Below are 21620 nucleotides of genomic sequence, written 5' to 3'. Positions count from 1 at the left end.
GAAGGGTCTGTGTTTTCACCATTAAGTGGAAATGGGAACAAGTTGTTGCAGCTCTGCCAACAGTGTACGATGAGTAAGGTCAGTGTCAAATGAAGCATTCTTCTGCAACACTAGATAGTATAAAAGACAGTGCTGGAACTGGGAGGATGATTACGATTTTGATACTGCATTGTGGTGTGTCCCTAGATTACAAATAACACATTCACATGAATCAGCCCAGCATTCTATCTTCATTATTCTGAACCATCCAACAGAATAATTAGGAACTATAAAGCTCCATTAACGTCATCTGATAGATAACACTAAGATTTTTATCGCATCTCTCTCCTCCCATATATCGAAAACAAATTCGTCTGCGTTCCAACATCGAGCACATGTGGCGATCCTATATCTCTCCAGGCGTCGAAAACCAGTCCTAAGAATCGATGTGTCTCCACTACAGTGTGTGGATCGTTTGGCTCCTCTCGCTAGGAAGGGGTCCCTTGGGGCACTCGCTTCCCTGGTTCCTGCTAGTGGGAAGGATAGCACACGCCAGAGTCTGAAGAACACAAAAGCAGCTGGTCATAGGGCTTCACGATCTTCCTCTTTCCCTGAGATGGAATCAGCGAAGCCCTCCCAGCCGGAGAAACAAGGACGAACGAGACCCCCAAAACAAAGTGAACTGCAGTGTCACCCACACCACAGTTGCCTACAAGCTCTGCGTTTGAGGATGAGGTGAAGATACTAGCATCTGCTGACGACCTAGATCTAGCCAGACCCTCAGACGCAATGGATGTAGCCTCTTCAGAAAATAAGTCGGTGGCAGCAGGCGACCCTGAGGCGTGTTTCATGCCTTCCCAGCCTCACGATCACGTCATCGTCCAGTGGAATTGCCGCGTTTTTTCCACTGCCTGTCTGATCTATGGCAACTGTTACGCTTTACACCTGCTTTCTGAATTGCCCTCCAGGAAACCTGGTTCCTGGCAATGCGGACCTCTGCCCTTCCTGGGCACAAGGGATATTAAAAGAACTGTAGCGAATGTAATAGTGTCAGGAGGAGTAGTTTAAGTTCATGTCCTGAACTCAGAATGTAGTGAACGTGTTCCCCCTTCAAACTCCTCTTGAAGCTGCCTCTGTCAGGACACGGATGAAGCAGGTAATGACTGACTGCAATGTATATCTCCCTGCAGATGGTGCGGTATCCCTGAATGTATTGGCTGCACTGATTGATAAACTTCTGGTTCTGGATGAAAGGTACTAAGCCGACAGAAGTGCATGACACACGAAAACTGGAAGCCGTGGGCTGGGCTGGGAAGGCATGAAACACTCCTCAGGGTCGCCTGCTGCCAACGACTTTTTTCTGAAGAGGCTACATCCATTGCGTCTGAGGGTCTGGCTAGATCTAGGTCGTCAGCAGATGCTCGTATCTTCACCTCATCCTCAAACGCAGAGCTTGTAGGCAACTGTGGTGTGGGTGACACTGCAATTCCCTTTGTTTTGGGGCTGGGAGGGCTTCGCTGATTCCATCTCAGCGAAAGAGGAAAATCGTGAAGCCCTATGACCAGCTGCTTTTGGGTTCTTCAGACACTGGCGTGTGCTATCCTTCTCACTAGCAGGAACCTGGGAAGGGAGTGGCCCAAGGGACCCCTTCCTAGCGAGAGGAGCCAATGAAGACATTCTTCTCCTGACGAGAAGCGGTGACTGCTGTCCTCCATGGTGGTGGTGGTGGGGGGGGGGGGGACAGTGCTCCCAAAGTAGGTGGTGTGAGAACAACAGGAAGGGAAGTGCCCACCACCATAAAGGGGGCAGCTGTAGTCTTGTGGCTCATAGCCAATTGGAAGTCGCGGAACTAACTGGGCTAAAACCTGTCTCGTTGTGGCGGCATAAGAGAAGGTCACAACCAGAGGATGTAGGCGCTAAAATTCCCTATTAGCCTCAGCATAGGCCAGTCGGTCCAGGGCCTTGTGTTCCATGATTTTCCTTTCTCACTGTAAAATCCTGCAGTCTGGTGAGCAAGGGGAATGATGCTCTCCACAGTTGACACAGATGGGAGGCGGGACACATGGAGTATTAGGATGCGAAGAACATCCACAATCCTGACATGTGATGCTGCAAGGACAGCAGGAAGAAATATGGCCGTAATTCCATCACTTAAAGCACCGCATTGGGGGAGGGATATATGGCTTGACATCACAGCAGTAGGCCAACTTCACCTTCTAGCGTGTCACCCTCTAAGGCCAAGATGAAGGCAGCAGTGGTAATTGTTTATCCCTTGGATCCAGATGAAGTGAACTCCTCGTAACTAAGTTTGCGTGCAGCCCTTCATCGAACTGCAGAAGAAGGTCCCTACAGAGTATAATACCCTGGATCATATTTAAACACTTATTACGCACGATGGTAACGGAAACATCCTGCAGCTTGCACTTCTTGGCCTCTGTACATGTCAAGAATTGAGACGAAGTAGTAGTAGAGAGCTCCAGGGTTAACAGAGTCCTTAGCGACATTTGAAAGGTCCAGGCGAAGCTATGGCCTAGGTGTACACCATGAAGGTGTATGTGACTGGACCTCAAGTATAGGTGGTAGAGGCAAGGACCAGTTCGGAAAGAAGGGACCCGACACGAACCGCAATTGGAAGCCCTGACCTGGGTCGCCGATGAGGGACATGAACCACCATGGGTTGGAAAAGGAGACAGTGATTCGGATGTGCAGGAGAACTACGAATGTGTGCAACGTAACTGGCAAGCACTTGGGCACGCCTAACCTGCAATGGAGGGACTGACCTCCACTCTGACACTGGTCACCAGACTCTTCGTAAGGTCCTGCCGCTAGGCGAACGCCACAGTAGTGCACTGTGTCGAGTAAATGCAACACTGAGGACGGCGCCGAACCATAAACCAGACTCCCATAGTCAAAGCGGGATTGGAAAAAGGCACTGTACAGCTGCAGCAGCGTAGAGAGAGCTGCACCCCAGTTGATGTTACCTAGACAGTGGAGGGCATTGAGGTGCTGCCAGCACTTCCGCTTAAGCTGATGGAGGTGAGGGACGTGAGGAAACCAAGTTAATTGTTCGTCGAAAACCAGTTCAAAGAATCTATGTTTCTCCACTGCAGTGAGTGGACCGTCATTAACGTAAAGTTTTGGTTCTGGGTGAACGTTACGACAGACAGAAGTGCAGAACAACGACTTCTACATCTACATCCATACTCCGCAAGCCACCTGACGGTGTGTGGCGTAGGGTACCCTGAGTACCTCTATCGCTTCTCCCTTCTATTCCAGTCTCGTATTGTACGTGGAAAGGAGGATTGTTGGTATGCTTCTGTGTGGGCTCTAATCTCTCTGATTTTATCCTCATGGTCTTTTCGCGAGATATACGTAGGAGGGAGCAATATACTGCTTGACTCTTCAGTGAAGGTATGTTCTCGGAGCTTTAACAAAAGCCCGTACCGAGCTACTGAGCGTCTCTCCTGCAGAGTCTTCCACTGGAGTTTATCTATCATCTCCGTAACGCTTTCGCGATTACTAAATGATCCTCTAACGAAGCGCGCTGCTCTCCGTTGGATCTTCTCTCTCTCTTCTATCAACCCTATCTGGTGCGGATCCCACACTGCTGAGCAGTATTCAAGCAGTGGGCGAACAAGCGTACTGTAATCTACTTCCTCTGTTTTCGGATTGCATTTCCTTAGGATTCTTCCAATGAATCTGTCTGGCATCTGCTTCGCCGACGATCAACTTTATATGATCATTCCATTTTAAAACACTCTTAATGCGTACTCCCAGATAACTTATGGAATTAACTGCTTCCAGTTGCTGACCTATTTTGTAGCTAAATGATAAGGGACCTATCTTTCTATGTATTCGCATCACATTACACTCGTCTACATTGAGATTCAATTGCCATTCCGTGCACCATGAGTCAATTCGCTGCAGATCCTCCTGCATTTCAGTACAATTTTCCATTGTTGCAACCTCTCGATACACCACAGCATCATCTGCAAAAAGCCTCAGTGAACTTCTGATGTCGTCCACCAGGTCATTTATGTATATTGTGAATAGCAACGGTCCTATGACACTCCCCTACGGCACACCTGAAATCACTTACTTCAGAAGACTTCTCTCCATTGAGAATGACATGCTGCGTTCTGTTATCTAGGAACTCCTCAATCCAATCACACAATTGATCTGATAGTCCGTATGCTCTTTGTTCATTAAACGACTGTGGGGAACTGTGTCAAACACCTTGCGGAAGTCAAGAAACACGGCATCTACCTGTGAACCCGTGTCTATGGCCCTCTGAGTCTCGTGGACAAATAGCGCGAGCTGGGTTTCACACGACCGTCTTTTTCCAAACCCATGCTGATTCCTACAGAGTAGATTTCTTGTCTCCAGAAAAGTCGTTACACTTGAACATAATACGTGTTCCAAAATTTCTACAACTGATCGACGTTACAGATGGTCTTTAGTTCTGCACATCTGTTCGACGTCCCTTCTTGAAAACGGGGATGACCTGTGCCCTTTTCCAATCCTTTGGAACGCTTCGCTCTTCTAGAGACCTACGGTACACCGCTGCAAGAAGGGGGGCAAGTTCCTTCGCGTACTCTGTGTAAAATCGAACTGGTATCCCATCAAGACCAGCGGCCTTTCCTCTTTTGATCGATTTTAATTGTTTCTCTATCCCTCTGTCGTCTATTTCGATATCTACCATTTTGTCAACTGTGCGACAATCTAGAGAAGGAAGTACAGTGCAGTCTTCCTCTGTGAAACAGCTTTGGAAGAAGACATTTAGTATTTCGGCCTTTAGTCTGTCATCCTCTGTTTCAGTACCATTTTGGTCACAGAGTGTCTGGACATTTTGTTTTGATCCACCTACCGTTTTGACATATGACCAAAATGTCTTAGGATTTTCTGCCAAGTCAGCACGTAGAACTTTACTTTCGAATTCATTGAAAGCCTCTCGCATAGCCCTCACACTACATTTCGCTTCGCGTAATTTTTGTTTGTCTGCAAGGCTTTGGCTATGTTTATGTTTGCTGTGAAGTTCCCTTTGCTTCCGCAGCAGTTTTCTAACTCGGTTGTTGTACCACGGTGGCTCTTTCCCATCTCTTACGATCTTGCTTGGCACACACTCATCTAACGCATATTGTACGATGGTTTTGAACTTTGTCCACTGATACTCAACACTATCTGTACTTGAGGCAAAACTTTTCTGTTGAGCCGTCAGCTACTCTGTAATATGCTTTTTGTCACTTTTGCTAAACAGAAAGATCTTCCTACCTTTTTAATATTTCTATTTACGGCTGAAATCATCGATGCAGTAACCGCTTTATGATCGCTGATTCCCTGTTCTGCATTAACTGATTCAAATAGTTCGGGTCTGTCACCAGAAGGTCTAATATGTTATCGCCACGAGTCGGTTCTCTGTTTAACTGCTCCAGGTAGTTTTCAGATAAAGCACTTAAAAATATTTCACTGGATTCTTTGTCCCTGCCACCCGTTATGAACGTTTGAGTCTCCCAGTCTATATCCGGCAAATTAATATCTCCACCTAGAACTATAACATGGTGGGGAAATCTACTCGAAATATTTTCCAAATTATTCTTCAGGTGCTGAGCCACAACAGCTGCTGAGCCCGGGGGCCTATAGATACATCCAATTACCATGTCTGAGCCTGCTTTAACCGTGACCTTCACCCAAATCATTTCACAATTCGAATCTCCGTCAACTTCCTTCGATACTATTGCACTTCTTATCGCTATAAACACGCCTCCCCCTTCATTGTCCAGCCTGTCTCTGCGGTATACATTCCAATCTGAGTTTAGGATTTCCTTACTGTTTACATGTGGTTTCAGCCAACTTTCTGTCCCTAGTACTGTGGGCGTTGTGACCGTTTATTAATGAGAGCAGTTCTAGGACCTTTCTATAGACGCTCCTGCAGTTTACTATTAGCATATTAATATAGTTATTCCCTGTTGCATTTTGCCTACTCCTGCCTTGCCGCGTCTCAGGAGCTGTCTTGTCGGGCCTAGGGAGGGAATTCTCTAACCTAAAAAACCCCATGTGCACTCCACACGAAATTCGCTACCCTCGTAGCCGCTTCCGGCGTGTAGTGCACGCCTGACCTATTCAGGGGGACCCTACATTTCTCCACCCTATAGCGGAGGTCGAGAAATTTGCATCCCAGCTCTCCGCAGAATCGTCTGAGCCTCTGGTTTAAGCCTTCCACTCGGCTCCAAACCAGAGGACCGCGATCGGGTCTGGGAACGATACTACAAATAGTTAGCTCTGATTCCACCCCGCGAGCGAGGCTTTCCGCCTTCAACTCCGCCAACCGCCTGAACGAACTGAGGATGACCTGAACCCAGACGGCAAGAGTCATTGGTGCCGACATGAGCAACAATTTGCAGTCGGGTGCACCCAGTGCTCTCTACCGCCGCCGGTAGGGCCTCCTGCACATCTCGGATGAGAGCCCCCGGCAAGCAGACAGAGTGAACACTGGCCTTCTTCCCCGACCTTTCCGCTATTTCCCTAAGGGACTCCATCTCCCGCCTAACGTTGGAGCTCCCAATAACTAATAAACCCCTCCCCCCGTGCGTCTGCTCGGACCTTGCTGAAGGAACAGCCACTTTGCAGCCGAAAACTGGAAACAGTGGGCTACATCCTATGACTGCGCCGTGTGACTTCCTGGAGGCGCCGCTCAGCAACCACAGTACTAGTGGAGTAGTACGAAATGCGGAAGTCGTCTGCATACAGAGAAGGTGAGGCAAACGGCCCTACAGCTGCTGCTAGAGCATAAATGGTCACTAAATACAGAGACCTGCAGGACCCCATTCTCCTGGATACGGGAAAACTAAGAGGCACCAACTTCGACACGGGAAGTACGAAGCGACAGTAAACTTTGGATAAAAATCGGAACCGGGCTTCTGAGACGACACTCGTATGATGTGGCAAGGATATTAAGTCCCCAGGACATGTAGGTCATGTCATACGCTATTCGTAAATCAAAAAGGACGGCAAACACGTGTTGACGCCTGGAAGACTTACAGGACAAAATATTATCAGTGGTAGAGCCACCCTGGCGGAAGCCGCTGTCATATGGAGCCAGTTGACCACGTGACTCCAGGACCCGACCCAAACCAACCGCCGACACCATACGTTCCAGCAGCTTACGAAGAACGTTGGCGAGGCTGATGGACCGACAGCTATCCACATCAAGCGGATATTTACTGAGTTTGAGAGGCAGAATGTTAGTGCTCTCCCGCCATTGCACCAAATCCAGCTGAAGATGACGAGGAGATGTCGCTTTCAGTCATAAGAGATGTTTAATCATCTGACTGTGACTCCGACCTGGCTCCTAGGGCAATGTGCAAGAGCCCTGAGGAGCTCCCACTCTGTAAATGGGTCGTTATAGGATTCTCAGTGACGTATAGTGAAGTAGAAGACTTTCCCTTCCAGCCGCCATTTGGGAGTGCGAAATGCTCGGAGGGGGGGGGGGGGGGAGGGGGTGGTAATTCTCAGACACAGAGGCTCGAGCATTGTGCTCAGCAAAGTGCTTGGCAATGGCGTTTTCGTCGGTAGATAATACGCTATTTAGAATGAGATTTTCACTCTGCAGCGGAGTGTGTGCTGATATGAAATTTCCTGAAAGACTAGGACTGTGGGCCGGGCCGAGACTAACTCGGGACCTTTGCCTTTCGCGGGCAAGTGCTCTACCATCGGAGCTACTCAAGCACGATTCACGCCCATCCTCACAGCTCTACTTATTTTATTACGCCATTTATGTTAACACCGGCAACACCTGTTTGGGTCTGATACCCGAAAATACGTCGATCTGTACCCAGCCATGGGAAGGTTACGTTTGGCACCCATTGGTCGGGACATCTCTCTCCCAACACTCCTACTTCCGTCTTTAGTTAAATTGGTGAATGCAGGTACGTGGACGTTCGAAGATAGTGAGGTGCTCCAGAGAAGCTGTAGAGCTTGCCGCCGCTCCTTAATTGCCTCAGTGATATTCGGCGACTACAAAGGGACTGTCTTTCGCCGGGGGCACCCTAGAGAACGAGGGATCGCGTTTTATGCCGCAGAAGCGATCGTTGTAATGACCTGCTGAACCATAACAATGATGGCACCATATGAGGGACAGTCAACAGTGACAGCAAAGGTGGAAGTTTCCCCAGTCCACCTGGTTGAAAGCTCATTTGACAAATGTCCGTGGGCCTGACACTGGAGCAGTGACAGATGTGGAAGCGGTCACTAGCACACAGGTCGTCATGTGCCCTCCAGTGGATAGATGGGAAAATTCTTGGCTGCAAATTGATTAATCAATGGTCGATTAACTACCATGAGCCACACTGAAATGTATGGCTGCCCCAGTATTTAAGAGGCAGAGGTCGAACTCAGACAGCGAAGTTTCGACATCTCTTCCTTTTCCAGTAAGCGCAGTGCCACCCCACAAGGGGTTATGGGCGTTAAAATCTGCAAACAGTAGGAAAGATTTAGAGAGTTGATTGGTTGGTTGGTTTATGGATTAAAGGGACCAGACTACTATGGTCATCGGTCCCTTGTTCCATAAGAACTAAACCACCCGAAGAGAATAAAAAACGAACAGGAAAGACAGCAGACGAAACAGGACATGAAATACTCTCTAAGAGACCAGACAAAACAAATTAAAACACACAGTGTGATGGTGGTTGGCCGACCGTAGAGAAAAAGAGGAAAAGCCAACCACTAAGAACACTTTAAAAACTCAGTTTAAAATCAGAGGCTAAAAGCCAGAATCAACACTAAAAAACAAACACTCAGATTAAAGGATAAAAACCCCCTGCCCGAATAAAACACAAAACCAAGTCCACCATGGCAGAGTCATCTGATAAAAGAGCAGAGAGCGTGTCAGGCATTGCAAAAGTCTGCCTGAGCACGGTTAAAAGGGCTTACTCCGACAGAATATGGACCATCGTCAAGGACGCCCCACAACGACAAAGAGGGGGATCCTCACGACACAGTAAATAACTGTGCGTGAGTCGGGTGTGGCCAATGCGGAGCCGACAAAGGACGACCGAGTCCCTGCGGTTGGCTCGCATGGATGACCGCCACACAGTCGTCGTGTTCTTGACGGCACGGAGTTTGTTAGGGGTGGTCAGACCGCGCCATTCAGCATCCCAAAACGAGAGAACTTTGCGGCGTAAGACTGCCCGCAAATCAGCCGCCAGGAGGCCAATCTCCAGAGATGGCGCACTGGTGGCCTCTTTCGCCAGGCGGTCAACAGTTTCATTGCCGGGTATACCAACATGGCCTGGGGTCCAAACAAAGACCGCAGACCTGCCGCTACGGGCGAGAGTATGCAGGGACACCTGGATAGCCATCACCAGACGAGAACGAGGGAAACACTGGTCGAGAGCTCGTAAACCGCTCCGAGAATCGCTACAGATAACGAAGGACTCACCTGAGCAGGAGCGGATATACTCTAGGGCAGGAAAGATAGCGACCAGCTCAGCAGTGTAAACACTGCAGCCAGCCGGCAACGAACGTTGTTCAGAATAGTCCCCTAGAGTTAGTGCATAACCGACTAGACCAGCAACCATCGAACCGTCGGTGTAGACAACGCCAGAGCCCTGATACGTTTCCAGGATGGAATAAAAGCGGCGTCTGAAGGCCTCTGGAGGGACTGAGTCCTTCGGGCCATGTGCCAAGTCGAGCCGAAGGCAAGGGCGAGGCACACACCACGGGGGTGTACGCAGAGGGGCCCGGAAAGGAGGTGGAACAGGGAAACACCCAAGCCAGGAAAGAAGCTGTTTGACACGTACGGCGATCGGACAACGCAACCGGGACCGACGTTCTGGCAGATGAACGACTGACTGCGGGAAGAGGACACGATAATTTGGATGCCCGGGCAAGCTAAAAACATGGGCAGCATAAGCAGCCAGTAATTGTTGGCGTCGTAACTACAGTGGAGGGACACCTGCCTCCAGAAGTATGCTGTCCACAGGGCTGGTTCGGAAGGCACCAGTGATAATGCGAATCCCGCTGTGGAAGATTGGGTGCAGCACCCACAATGCAGATGGGGATGCTGAGCCATAAGCCAGACTCCCGTAGTCCAGGCGGGACTGGATTAACGCCTGGTAAAGCAGTAGGAGAGTAGATCGGTCGGCGCCCCACCTGGTGTGGCTCAGGCATCGCATAGCATTTGGATGCCGCCAACACGCCTGTTTAAGCTGCCGAATATGAGGCAGCCAAGTCAACCGGGCATCAAAAACCATCCCCAAAAACCTGTAAGACTCCACCACTTTAAGAAGTTCGCCGTCAAGATAAAGCCGCGGCTCCGGGTGAACAGTGCGTCGCCGGCAGAAATGCATAACGCACGTCTTGGCGGCGGAAAACTGAAAACCATGCGCTACAGCCCAAGACTGCGCCTTGCGGATTGCGCCCTGTAGCTGACGTTCAGCAGCTGCAATGCCAATAGAGCAGTAGTAAAGGCAGAAGTCGTCAGCATACAGGGAAGCGGAGACAGTATTTCCCACGCCCGCAGCGAGTACGTTAATGGCTATTAAAAACAGATACACACTGAGAACAGAACCCTGTGGCACACCGTTCTCCTGGACTTGGGAGGAACTATATGAGGCCGCCACGTGCACGCGGAAGGTAGGATACGACAGAAAATTGCGAATATAGATCGGCAGAGGGCCCCGAAGACCCCATCCATGAAGCGTAGAAAGAATGTGATGACGCCATGTCGTACCATACGCCTTCCGCATGTCGAAAAAGACAGCAACCAGATGCTGACGGCGGGCAAAGGCAGTACGGATGGCCGACTCCATGCTCACCAGATTGTCGGCGGCGGAGCGGCCTTTACGGAACCTACCCTGAGACGGAGCCAGAAGGCCTCGAGACTCCAGTACCCAATTCAAGCGCCGGCTCACCATCCGTTCAAGCAACTAGCAAAGAACGTTGGTGAGGCTAATGGGACGGTAGCTGTCCACCTCCAAAGGGTTCTTCCCTGGTTTCAAAATGTGGACCACAAGACTTTCTCGCCATTGGGCGGAAACTCACCCTCGACCCAAATGCGGTTGTAAAGATCGAGGAGGCGTCGCTGGCAGTCCACTGAAAGGTGTTTCAGCATCTGAGAGTGGATGCTATCTGGCCCAGGAGCGATATCAGGGCAAGCGGCGAGGGCACTTCGAAATTACCACTCACTGAATGGAACATTGTACAATTCAGGATGGTGAGTGCGGAAAGAAAGACTCCGACGTTCTATCCGCTCCTTAATGGAGCGGAAGCCCAAGGGGTAGTTGGCAGAAGCGGAATTCATAGCAAAGTGCTCTGCCAAGCTGTTTGCAATGACGTCGGAGTCAGTACAAACTGTTCCATTCAGTGAGAGCGCAGGGACACTGACAGGGGTCCGATAGCCATAGAGGCGGCGAATCTTGGCCTGCGATGGAGTGACATGGAGGCCAATGGTGGACACATACCGCTCCCAGCACTCCTGCTTGCGTTGGCGGATAATGCAGCTGGCTCGCGCACGCAGCCGTTTGAAGGCGATAAGGTGGTCGATTGAGGGATGTCGCTTGTGACGCTGGAGCGCCCGCCGGCGAGCTTTAATCGCTTCAGCGATCTCAGGCGACCACCAAGGCACAGTCCGCCGACGAAGGGACCCAGAAGAACGGGGAATGGCAGAGTCGGCGGCAGTAACGATGCCGGTGGTGACAGATTGAACCACTGCATCAATGGTATCGTTAGAGAGAGGCTCAATAGCGGCAATGGAGGAGAACAAGTCCCAGTCAGCCTGATTCATAGCCCATCTGCTAGGGCGCCCAGAAGACTGACGCTGTGGCAGTGACAGAAAGATCGGAAAGTGGTCACTACCACAGGTCGTCATGCACTCTGCATTGGACAGACGGTAAGAGGCTAGGGCTACAGATGGAAAGGTCAATGGCGGAGTATGTCCCATGCGCCACACTGAAGTGTGTGAAAGCACCATCATTTAAGATCGAGAGATCGAGCTGCGCCAATAAATGTTCAACGATGGCGCCTCGACCTGTTGCCACTGACCCACCCCACAGATGGTTATGGGCGTTAAAGTCCCCCAGCAACAGGAAAGGTGGAGGCAATTGAGCTATCAGAGCAGCCAGAACATGCTGCGCGACATCACCATCCGGTGGAAGGTAAAGACTGCAGACGGTAACAGCCTGTGGCGTCCACACCCGAACAGCGACAGCCTCTAAAGGTGTGTGGAGAGGTACAGACTCGCTGTGAAGAGAGTTCAGGACATAGATGCAGACGCCACCAGACACCCTTTCAGAAGCTGCCCGGTTCTTATAACAACCCCGATAGCCACGGAGGGCTGGGGTTCACATTGCTGGAAACCAAATTTCCTGCAGAGCAATGCAGAGGAAAGGGTGAAGGCTGACAAGTTGGCGGAGCTCAGATGGTGGAAGAAACCGCTGCAGTTCCACTGTAGGATGGTGTTGTCCATGGCTGAGAAAGGCTAGACGGGACTGGGAAGGGAGATTACGCCGCTGGGTCACCTGCTGCCTCCGATTTAGCACCTGTGATAGTGCTTTCCATGGCGTCTGATGGACCGGCGAGATCGAGGTCCTCAGCGGACGCCAGAATCTCCAACGCATTCTCAGACACAGAGCTGCAAGGTTGCGGTGGGATGGCTGCCACCGCGAGTTCCTTGGGCTGAGAGCTCTTCTTGGGTTTCTCACGCCGGTCCTTGGGTCGCACCGGCTGGGAGGGCTTCACCGATTCAGTCTCCGGGACGGAGGAGGATTGTGAATCCCTACGACCAGCTGATTGCGGGCACTTACGCCATTGTCGGTCGTCAGGCTTCTCGCTGGCGGAAACCTGGGAAGGGAGGGACCCAAGGGACCCCTTGCGAGCGTGAGAAGCCAAAGAAGTTGGACACTTCTCCGGCTTAGAAGTGGGGACGGATGTCCCCGATGGGTGGGATGGTGTTGCTCCTGAGGTAGGTGGCGCAGGAGCAACCTGGTGGGTGGAGCCCCACTGGCGAGGGGGCAGGAGGTGGTTTACTACTCGTCGATCCGGCCGCAATTGGAGAAACAGACGGGGCTAGCACAGGTGCTGTAGCAGCAGTGAAGGAAGATGTCATTCTCACAGGATGGAGTCTGTCGTATTTCCTCTTGGCCTCATTATAGGTTAGTCGGTCCAGGGTCTTGTATTCCATGATTTTACGCTCTTTCTGGAAAATTCGGCAGTCTGGCGAGCAAGGTGAATGGTGCTCCCCGCTGTTGACACAGATGGGAGGCGGGGCACATGGAGTATTGGGATGTGATGGGCGTCCGCAATCTCGACATGTGAGGCTGAAAGTGCAGCGAGAAGACATATGGCCGAACTTACAGCACTTGAAGCACCGCATCGGGGGAGGGATATAGGGCGTAACGTCACATCGGTAGACCATCACCTTGACTTTTTCCGGTATGTATCCCCTTCGAAGGCCAAGACGAAGGCACCGGTAGCAATCTGATTTTCCTTCAGCGCTGTAAATTGGCGCGCAGCAGTTCATCAGACTGCAAAAGATGATCCCTATGGTAAGTAACTCCCTGGACCATATTTGAACTCTTATGGGGTGTGATCGTAACGGCAACATCCCCCAACTTGTCACAAGCGAGTAACCGTCGTGACTGGGCAGAGGATGCCTTTTGTATCAGGACTGACCCAGAGCGCATTTTTGACAAGCCCTCCACCTTCCCAAACTTCCCCTCTAAATGCTCGACGAAGAACTGAGGCTTTGTGGAGAGAAAAGACTCCCCGTCAACCCTCGTACAAACTAAGAAGCGGGGCGAATAACTGCTACTGCCATCCTGAGACACGTTCCTCCCACGGTGCGGCCAGGGAGGGGTACGTTTTCGGATCGTACTTCTGAGCGTTAAACTGAGCCCGAGAACGCTTAGAGACTGCTGGCGCTGGACACCAGCGAGAGACTATGTACCACGTTTCATTGCGGGTCATCCGCCCTGATGCCACCTACTCCGACCAAGGGCCCTCCCACAGGCGCCACCCAGCCACGGCAAGAGCCACCTGGCAGGATGGCCGTTGCCGAGAGTCCCGATACCCCAGGAGGATAGGCATCTACTCCTTGGCATACGTGGGGAGTTAACGGCGCTGGCATCAGCAGAGCGATCCCTGTGTAGTCAGGGGGCTACAACCAACAGGGTACATGGCGGCCCCGCCACAACGGACTGGCTACCGTGCTGGATGTTAGGTAACATGTAGTCCATGGTCGCCGTCGGTGCAGAAAGAGGCACTGCACAGTGCAAGGTGTTATCTGCACGCAGAAAAAGAGTCATGCCCAAGAGATGGAGAGCGGACAGGACTGCAGTTCAACGGTGTATAAGCTGGCGAAAGGTCTGATCGCAAGATGGACACAATGCACCAAGTAAGGCTCCCTTCCCCAATCGGCTCGCTCTTCGGAAAATTTTGAGAGATGTAGGTCAAACCCAACACGGGACCATCATATAAGACCGAAAAGTTTGAGACTCCTTTTAGTCGCCTCTTACGACAGGCAGGAATACCGCTGGCCTATTCTAACCCCTGAACCCGCAGGGTCATGAAGTTTCTCCGAAAACCAGTCACAGATGGGGAAAAAATAGTCTACGTGTAATTTCAACGACGGTTTAACAGGCATAATGGAAATTACGAAGGTACTCGAATTTGAGCAGACAAAAGGCGTATCGAGCGAGCAGAGTAAGGGATGACAAGCTACCAAAGAGGCCCGCAGGACCTGCTTTTGGATGATGTTGCTTTGTGGGGCGCTCAACATCGTTATCATCGCTCGTACAAGTTCTCAATCCTTCCATTTCCATTCTAGCCGCTTCCCGAATGATGATGAAAACACAAACACCTAGTCCCTGGTCGGAGAAAAATCACCGAAGCGGCCGGGAATCGAACCCCGAATCCCGTGATCCAGATGCAGCGACGGTACCTCGTTTTGGATCTGAGTGGATTGTTCTATTGTCTAGTGATAGCTGACTAGAGGTACGTTTAACTACGAAGCTATAACCCAAAGACTCAAACGATTTTTCTGGAAGCTTTATTTTTCAGATAGGTGGGAAATATATTTTGAGAACGATTCATCCGATTTTGATCGGCATTTGATACCGGATATCTAAATTCTCTATCGGCGCCCGTAACCGTTTTGCGATATCTTCAAGTCGATTTTCACTCATGCTTTTTTCTGTATTGGTCGAAGAAACTGACATTTATTCAGTACGTCCCTATTTTGTGAGAACTTAATATTTTTCATATTTCCTATGTATGCTGGGAAGATATAGTCAAAACGATTTACGCAAAATTACTTTGCTGCAGGCGCAACAGGAGGACTAGGGGAAATTCCACCTATACCACTCGCCTCGAGCGATTCTTCCACTTGGTGCAGCAATTACTGGAATCGTCCAGCACCAACACAAAAATAATTTCTTAAAGATGAAATTGTAAGGAATAAAGCTATTAGCATTAATCCTTAGTTTACTTGAAAAATCACACGTCCCGCGTTCGAAGAGGGATAAGGCCTTACTGGGCCCGGTATCTTACCCAATTTTTTTTTTTTTACTGGTAGTCTTCGTGTAAGAGATGGCTATATGAATTTACCATCCGTTAACAAAACAGCGTGATTATGTGCTGAAGGCCTATGTCGGATACGCTGCAGGGGCGTGGATTCTAGCCTACTCTAAGGCGGACTTTTTTCTTTAGTCTTGCTTCACAGTCACTTGTTAACAGCTGATAACCGCCTTCATATTGGTTACAAAATAGACAAGAAATACAATACCATCTATTTTATATCCAATATGCACCAAGCGCATACAAACTTACGTATTGGCTAAGAAAATATTTAGGGCCTAATTAATTCCTTCATGAGCCAGCATCAGCTTGCACGTTCTGCAAGCTCTCTTACGTTTTCCGAAAATGGCCACTGACTGGTCAAAGTGGTTACGGCAATGTAAAATGCTAAGGTGATTGTGACCAAAAAGAATATGAAGAATAAGAGTCCATCTTAATTTCCAATACAGTGGGTCATTTGTTCCAAATTTCGAACGATTTGTCACTAATATTTGTAAAATGATTTTTTTGTTTCACCATGAGTATTACACGAAGGACACCTTGCCATAGCGACATTTAATTATTAGTAAATTTTAAGCAAAACTTACGGTTTTAATGTTCTGCTGTCTGTTTTTCGTATGTCTTGTCAACTGCAATTACACAAGTCGAAGGCCCAGTTGTACGAACTTTTCGCTCCTGAAAACGACCTTTTAACTTCTTGTATGTCCTTTCACCAAGAGGTCTTTTCAGGTAGTTTGGTCTAGTCACTTGCTTTCATACCACCACACGGGGTCAGGTGTATGGCAATTAAAGGTCATGCCTGCAGACGTGGAGCAACGTATTCGGAGTGCAAACACCTAATGGCTGCGTGTTCTCAGCAATATACCACCTCCTGTTCTAAGATCAGGAGCTTCAAAAATGGTTCAAATGGCTCTCAGCACTATGAGACTTAACTGCTGTGGTCATCAGTCCCCTAGAACTTAGAACTAATTCAACGTAACTAACTTAAGGACATCACACACATCAATGTCCGAAGCGGGATTCGAACCTGCGACCGTAGCGATCGCGCGGTTCCAGACTGTAGCGTCGAGAACCGCTCGGCCACTCCCGCCGGCTATCAGGAGCTTCACTGAAGATCTGGAACAACAGTCCAAGCTACTCACATATACTGAACAAGCAGAACGAAGCTTGTAACCAATGAAAAACTCGTAGTGTACAGCAAACAACCTTGGTGAGTCCACTTTGCTGGCATCAAGCACTTATGGAAAATCCAGTGGAAGCAATCAGTAGTCAATGAACATCAAAATCCTTAGATGCAGATACAATAATTCGACCTAGATGTCAGTGACGGATCATGAAGGTGATTCGAACCAGAGAAGGCTGATATCTACTGCACAAGCGGGGATGGGATAGTTCTGATAATTGTAACAGTCAATCTATATACGACTGCCGACTGTTCTTTTCGAACGTAAAAAGGGGAAAATAATGGCCATTCACCAAGCATCGGATGAATCAATCTAATGTATTGCGGAACTAGTTCTGGATATGTAAGACTGTTCGAAGTTGTGGTGGTACACAGTTGTCCACTAATGTGTATTTACAGTTGTTTTCATCATATTATGAAAAAATAGATTCTAAGGAAGTAGTTGAGAAAAGGGTGAAACAGTTATATCCTACCCATTGTGTTAATCTGTATACTGAGAAAAAGTTAAAGGAAACGAGGGAGAAATTTGCAAAGGCAACTGTAATTTATGGAAAAGAACAAAGTTTTGAGGTTTGCCAATGACATTGTAATTTTGTCCGACTGCAAATGTATTTGGAAGTCAGGAAGGGAGGGAGGGAGGGAGGGAGGGAGGGAGGGAGGTTGTAGGATGAACATCACTTCAAACAGGAATAATGGAATGTAGTCTAAGTAATTTAGGTGATTCTGAGGGAATTTGATGAAGAAATGAGAAAAATTAAGTAAATTTTGTTATTTTGGGAGCAAAATAACTGCTGGTAGAAGAGGATATAAAACGCAGACAGGCAGTAATTCATTACGGAAAAAATGGGTTAACAAAAATCCAAGGTTAGAGAGGCTTTTGTATAGGTATTTGTCTGGAGTGTAGACTTTTACACAAGCGAAGCGTGGGCGATACACACTTCACGTACTGAAGCGAACCGAGGAGGAAAGTTATGTCACAGCTTGACTTGACAGGACATCCTGAAGTGTCAACGGACCGACAATATGGTAAGAGGGACTCGTGGAGGGTAAAAATTTTTGCGGTTGCAGAAGTTATGTGGAGATGAAGAATCTTGCAAAACAGGCAAGCGTGGAGAGCTGTGTCAAACGTGTCTTCAGACCGAAGGTACGAACATAATTTTGCAGTCTTAAACCAGCATTTAACAAATTCGTAGGTCTTATTTTCAGTCGTATACACCATGGCCTTTCGATGCCGACAAAATTTCTCAATTGCATCGAACCCAAAACATGAAGTGTAGCAGTCTTCTATCTACGCTCTGCTGCTATGTAATTAGAGCCATTTGAGTGGACAGTAAGTACTGTTAATTTGTCTCTTACACTTGGGTCGACTGATTGTTTAAAAATGTCAGAACAAACGAGCTATGTACGAAAGACTCTACAGTTTCTAAAAATACAAGCTACATTAGATTCTCACGCAAAAATGAGGGCTAAGTATTGAAATAGCCAGTGGTTTATTTAGGCTAAAGGTGGATATTGCACTGTGAAGAAATGCTGGCGAAGTGATAGTGACAGGACTGTGGCATTGGCGAATAAAGGTGCTGATGAGAAATTTAATTGTTATACAAGGCTGTGGTATGGCCAAATAACGGGTGAATCTATGACCATGCTCTTACTACCCCTCTCCCCCCCCCCCCCTTTTGTTTCTCGATGGTAAACAACGGTGTTACTACAATCACCAGGCCTTTAGTTAACTTTGCTAGATAATAAATACGGACTAAATATCGCATTAACAATGGAAGAAAACCAATGAAAATCTGAATACTCTGGAGACTTACATAAGAAGCAAATATGCAGGTCGTTGTTAGAAATTGCAGCGTTTCTTTTCCAATTGCGACGTAGTTTATCTTTATGTACTCTACTAAATCTGAACCCCCGCCCACGATTAGTCTAAGCAGAGAAGCGTTCAACGAGACATTTGGACTACGGTGCTGTTGGTTTGCAGGGCATTACTGCTCATCTTCACAGTAGAAATCAGTTCGATGATTCGTAATAATACGTCTCTAACGTATGATCTGTAAGCATGTGTGACGTCACAGGCAGGTATATCATACACCTTTACGAGGCGCCTGTTGCCCAACGAAAGTGAATGTTCACGAGCTATTTATTAGTGAATGAAGTACTGTTTCAGAACATGCAGCAAAGAAGTGTCGTAGTTACGCAAGATGCAGTGAATAGAATTAGGGTCTAAATGGAAGTGGCAAGAGGCAAATTATTTAAAAGTCATAAAATGCTGATTCAAAGACAAAGGAACCAGTTCAATAACGCATCTCAGATAACAATTCTAAGATACGGTGGTTTCAATTTAGAAAGAACACTGACTACATGACACGTTCGCATGCAAGTTTTAAAGAGTAGCTTTATTCTGACTCTTCAGATGAAACCTCAGGGCTGAGAGACGGTGGTCTATGTATAAAATTTCCACCTAACGTTTCGTCTCTATCTGTGGGAGACAGCATCTGAGGTCGTTCGGCTACTTAGTAGCCGGACGACCTCAGAAGATGTCTCCCGCAGATGGAGACGAAACGTTAGGTGGAAATTTTATACATAGACCACGGTCTTTCAGCCCGGAAGTTTCAACTGAAGACGACACCGACCGTGAAAGCCCACATTGTATGCTTATTCTGACTATTCACGGAGCACTGACACGCAACAAATATTCCGGAACAGAAGACTCATTTTTATACCCATCACTATAGAAGGGAGATATAGTGCAATTCTTCCCTTTTGGTTGCGATTCTATAATATGTCCAGTCCTCATAACCTATTTCCATCACTTCTTAGCCTTACTGTTGTCTTGCGATCAGTCTGCTTTTTCACTGGAATAGGGAGATAAATTTACATAATTCTGTTTGAGGTGGTGGTTTGGGTAATTTGATCTCCATAAGCATTAAAGGAGCATGATGGAACGAAATGAATATTCGTTGACTCCAGTCTAAAAACAGTTTCGTGGGATTTTGAAAATGTTCTCTTAAATTGCAACATTCTAGCAGTTTCTTGAAAGAAGTTGTCATGTTGGTTCAAACCCAACAAATACCATGAAGTTGGTGCACTTTTCAGATATATGCCAAGATTTTTGGAAAAATTTTGGTTCACATATTAACTTCACTTCCTTACTATTCTATTAAGGAATCAAAGCTTTAGAGACAACTGAACCTACGGTGTTTAATTTCATCTCTTCACGGATCATACACTGTCTCTCCCATGAAATTTGGAAGGCTACATTTTTGTTAACACGGAAACCCAAGTCGGCGACTTGGGTATTTCATAAAGTGTATATCAGCAACTCTACATTTCCGAACACCAGGAGCTAGTTACCAGTTCCCGCTTCAAGTTGTTATTTCCGAACCTGGGCATTTCATTTTTCTCACAGATAGTCCACTGATGTTGGCAACAGATAACCACCAATACGAAAATACTAAAATATCACAAGCAACAGTTGGCGTATTGGGTTCAAAATGGTTCAAATGGCTCTCAGCACTAAGGGACTTAACATCTGAGGTCATCAGTCCCTTAGACTTAGAACTACTTAAACCTAACTAACCTAAGGACATCACACACATCCATGCTCGAGGCAGGATTCTATCCTGCGACCGTAGCGGTCGCGCGGTTCCAGACGGAAGCGCCTAGAACCACTCGGCCACCCTGGCCGGCTGACGTATTGGGGTCCATCTGTATTTCCTCCATATTTCTGCATGATACTTCACCGTGGACAATTTGCTACATTTGTCTATTCTAGCCGATATAGCCGAGAACCGGTCTAGAAAGGTGACACGAATATAATGTTCTATCACTACGCGCCAGAAAGGCACTGAAACTGACTATTCATTAACTTTTATAGCGAGAGATCTTTCTACATTTAGAAGGTGGCATAAGTCAACAAGTCTAGGTAGAAAAAGTACATATAATAGCAACAGCAGACGATGTCGAGTGTTATTTCCACTGAAGGTTGACGACAAATGTGGAAGAATTATTATATAATAGAATTGCCAATTACTACTACATTATAATTTAAATGAAATGCTTGAAATCATTTTTAACTTTTGTATATAATAAAAAGAATGATTGATGTCAATAGTAATGGCGCACGGGATATCTTAGTTAACTGCCAGAGCAGCGCCCGAACGTCATTCAGAAAATAAATGGCTTTGTGGCGTTAGAATTCTTTGTTATTCCGAAGTCAGGCATGTAAAAATTTAGTATCGTATGGAACGTAAACATGAGATTATAAATAGCAGAAACTGCAGAGGAAATTGAAGCACTTACCTTCGAAGCTGTGAAGAGAGCACTATAAATTTTTTTCCGTGTTTGTTACCCACCGAATGTTTGTTATAAACACACAACTCCGTGCTAAGGACTAGTTCACACACGGTAGAGGAAGGAGGTGATGTCACAAACGGCGTAATATCGTAAATATCTCCAGAACACGATCAATAGACACCACCAGCTGGAGACTAGGGCCGCACAAACTACACTCGCTTCCGAATGTGCTCGAGATTTCCACATACGTTGCACTGATCGATACAATATCGAGTGTTGTTCGAATAACCACATGACATTTGACTCACACGAAACGAGATCAAGCTATCGCAAGAAGCTAAAAGATTGCCACGAGAACAAGCTATAGCTCTGCTTGTAATTTGAAAGTATCGTGAAACACAGGTGGAAGTGCTAGTAAGTCTCCCGTACAAACAACTGTTGTATTTGAAATAATATACAGTAACGGTTTTGATACGGTATTTCTGGAAGTTGTATTGAGGCCTGAACATTAATGATGATTTTACTTTTTCATGTAAAGCTAACAGCCAAAGGCGAAGGTATAGTTCTTCAGAAACAGAGCTCGATTTTGAAC

General features: G+C 47.6%; 1 protein-coding gene across 1 annotated transcript in view; it reads right to left on the bottom strand.

Moving 5' to 3' along the window:
• LOC126267491 (protein roadkill-like) overlaps nucleotides 1-21352 on the bottom strand; it is a 29036-nt gene extending 7684 nt beyond the window's left edge. Inside the window, exon 1 of the mRNA XM_049972776.1 lies at nucleotides 21035-21352. The gene's annotated coding sequence lies outside the window, so the exon portion shown is untranslated. The remainder of the gene's footprint in view (nucleotides 1-21034) is intronic.
• Between the last annotated feature and the right edge of the window lie 268 nt (nucleotides 21353-21620).

The sequence above is a fragment of the Schistocerca gregaria genome, chromosome 4 (genome assembly GCF_023897955.1).
Source record: "Schistocerca gregaria isolate iqSchGreg1 chromosome 4, iqSchGreg1.2, whole genome shotgun sequence".
NCBI classification, from domain to species: domain Eukaryota; kingdom Metazoa; phylum Arthropoda; class Insecta; order Orthoptera; family Acrididae; genus Schistocerca; species Schistocerca gregaria.
This window is presented reverse-complemented; position numbering and strand designations above follow the sequence as displayed.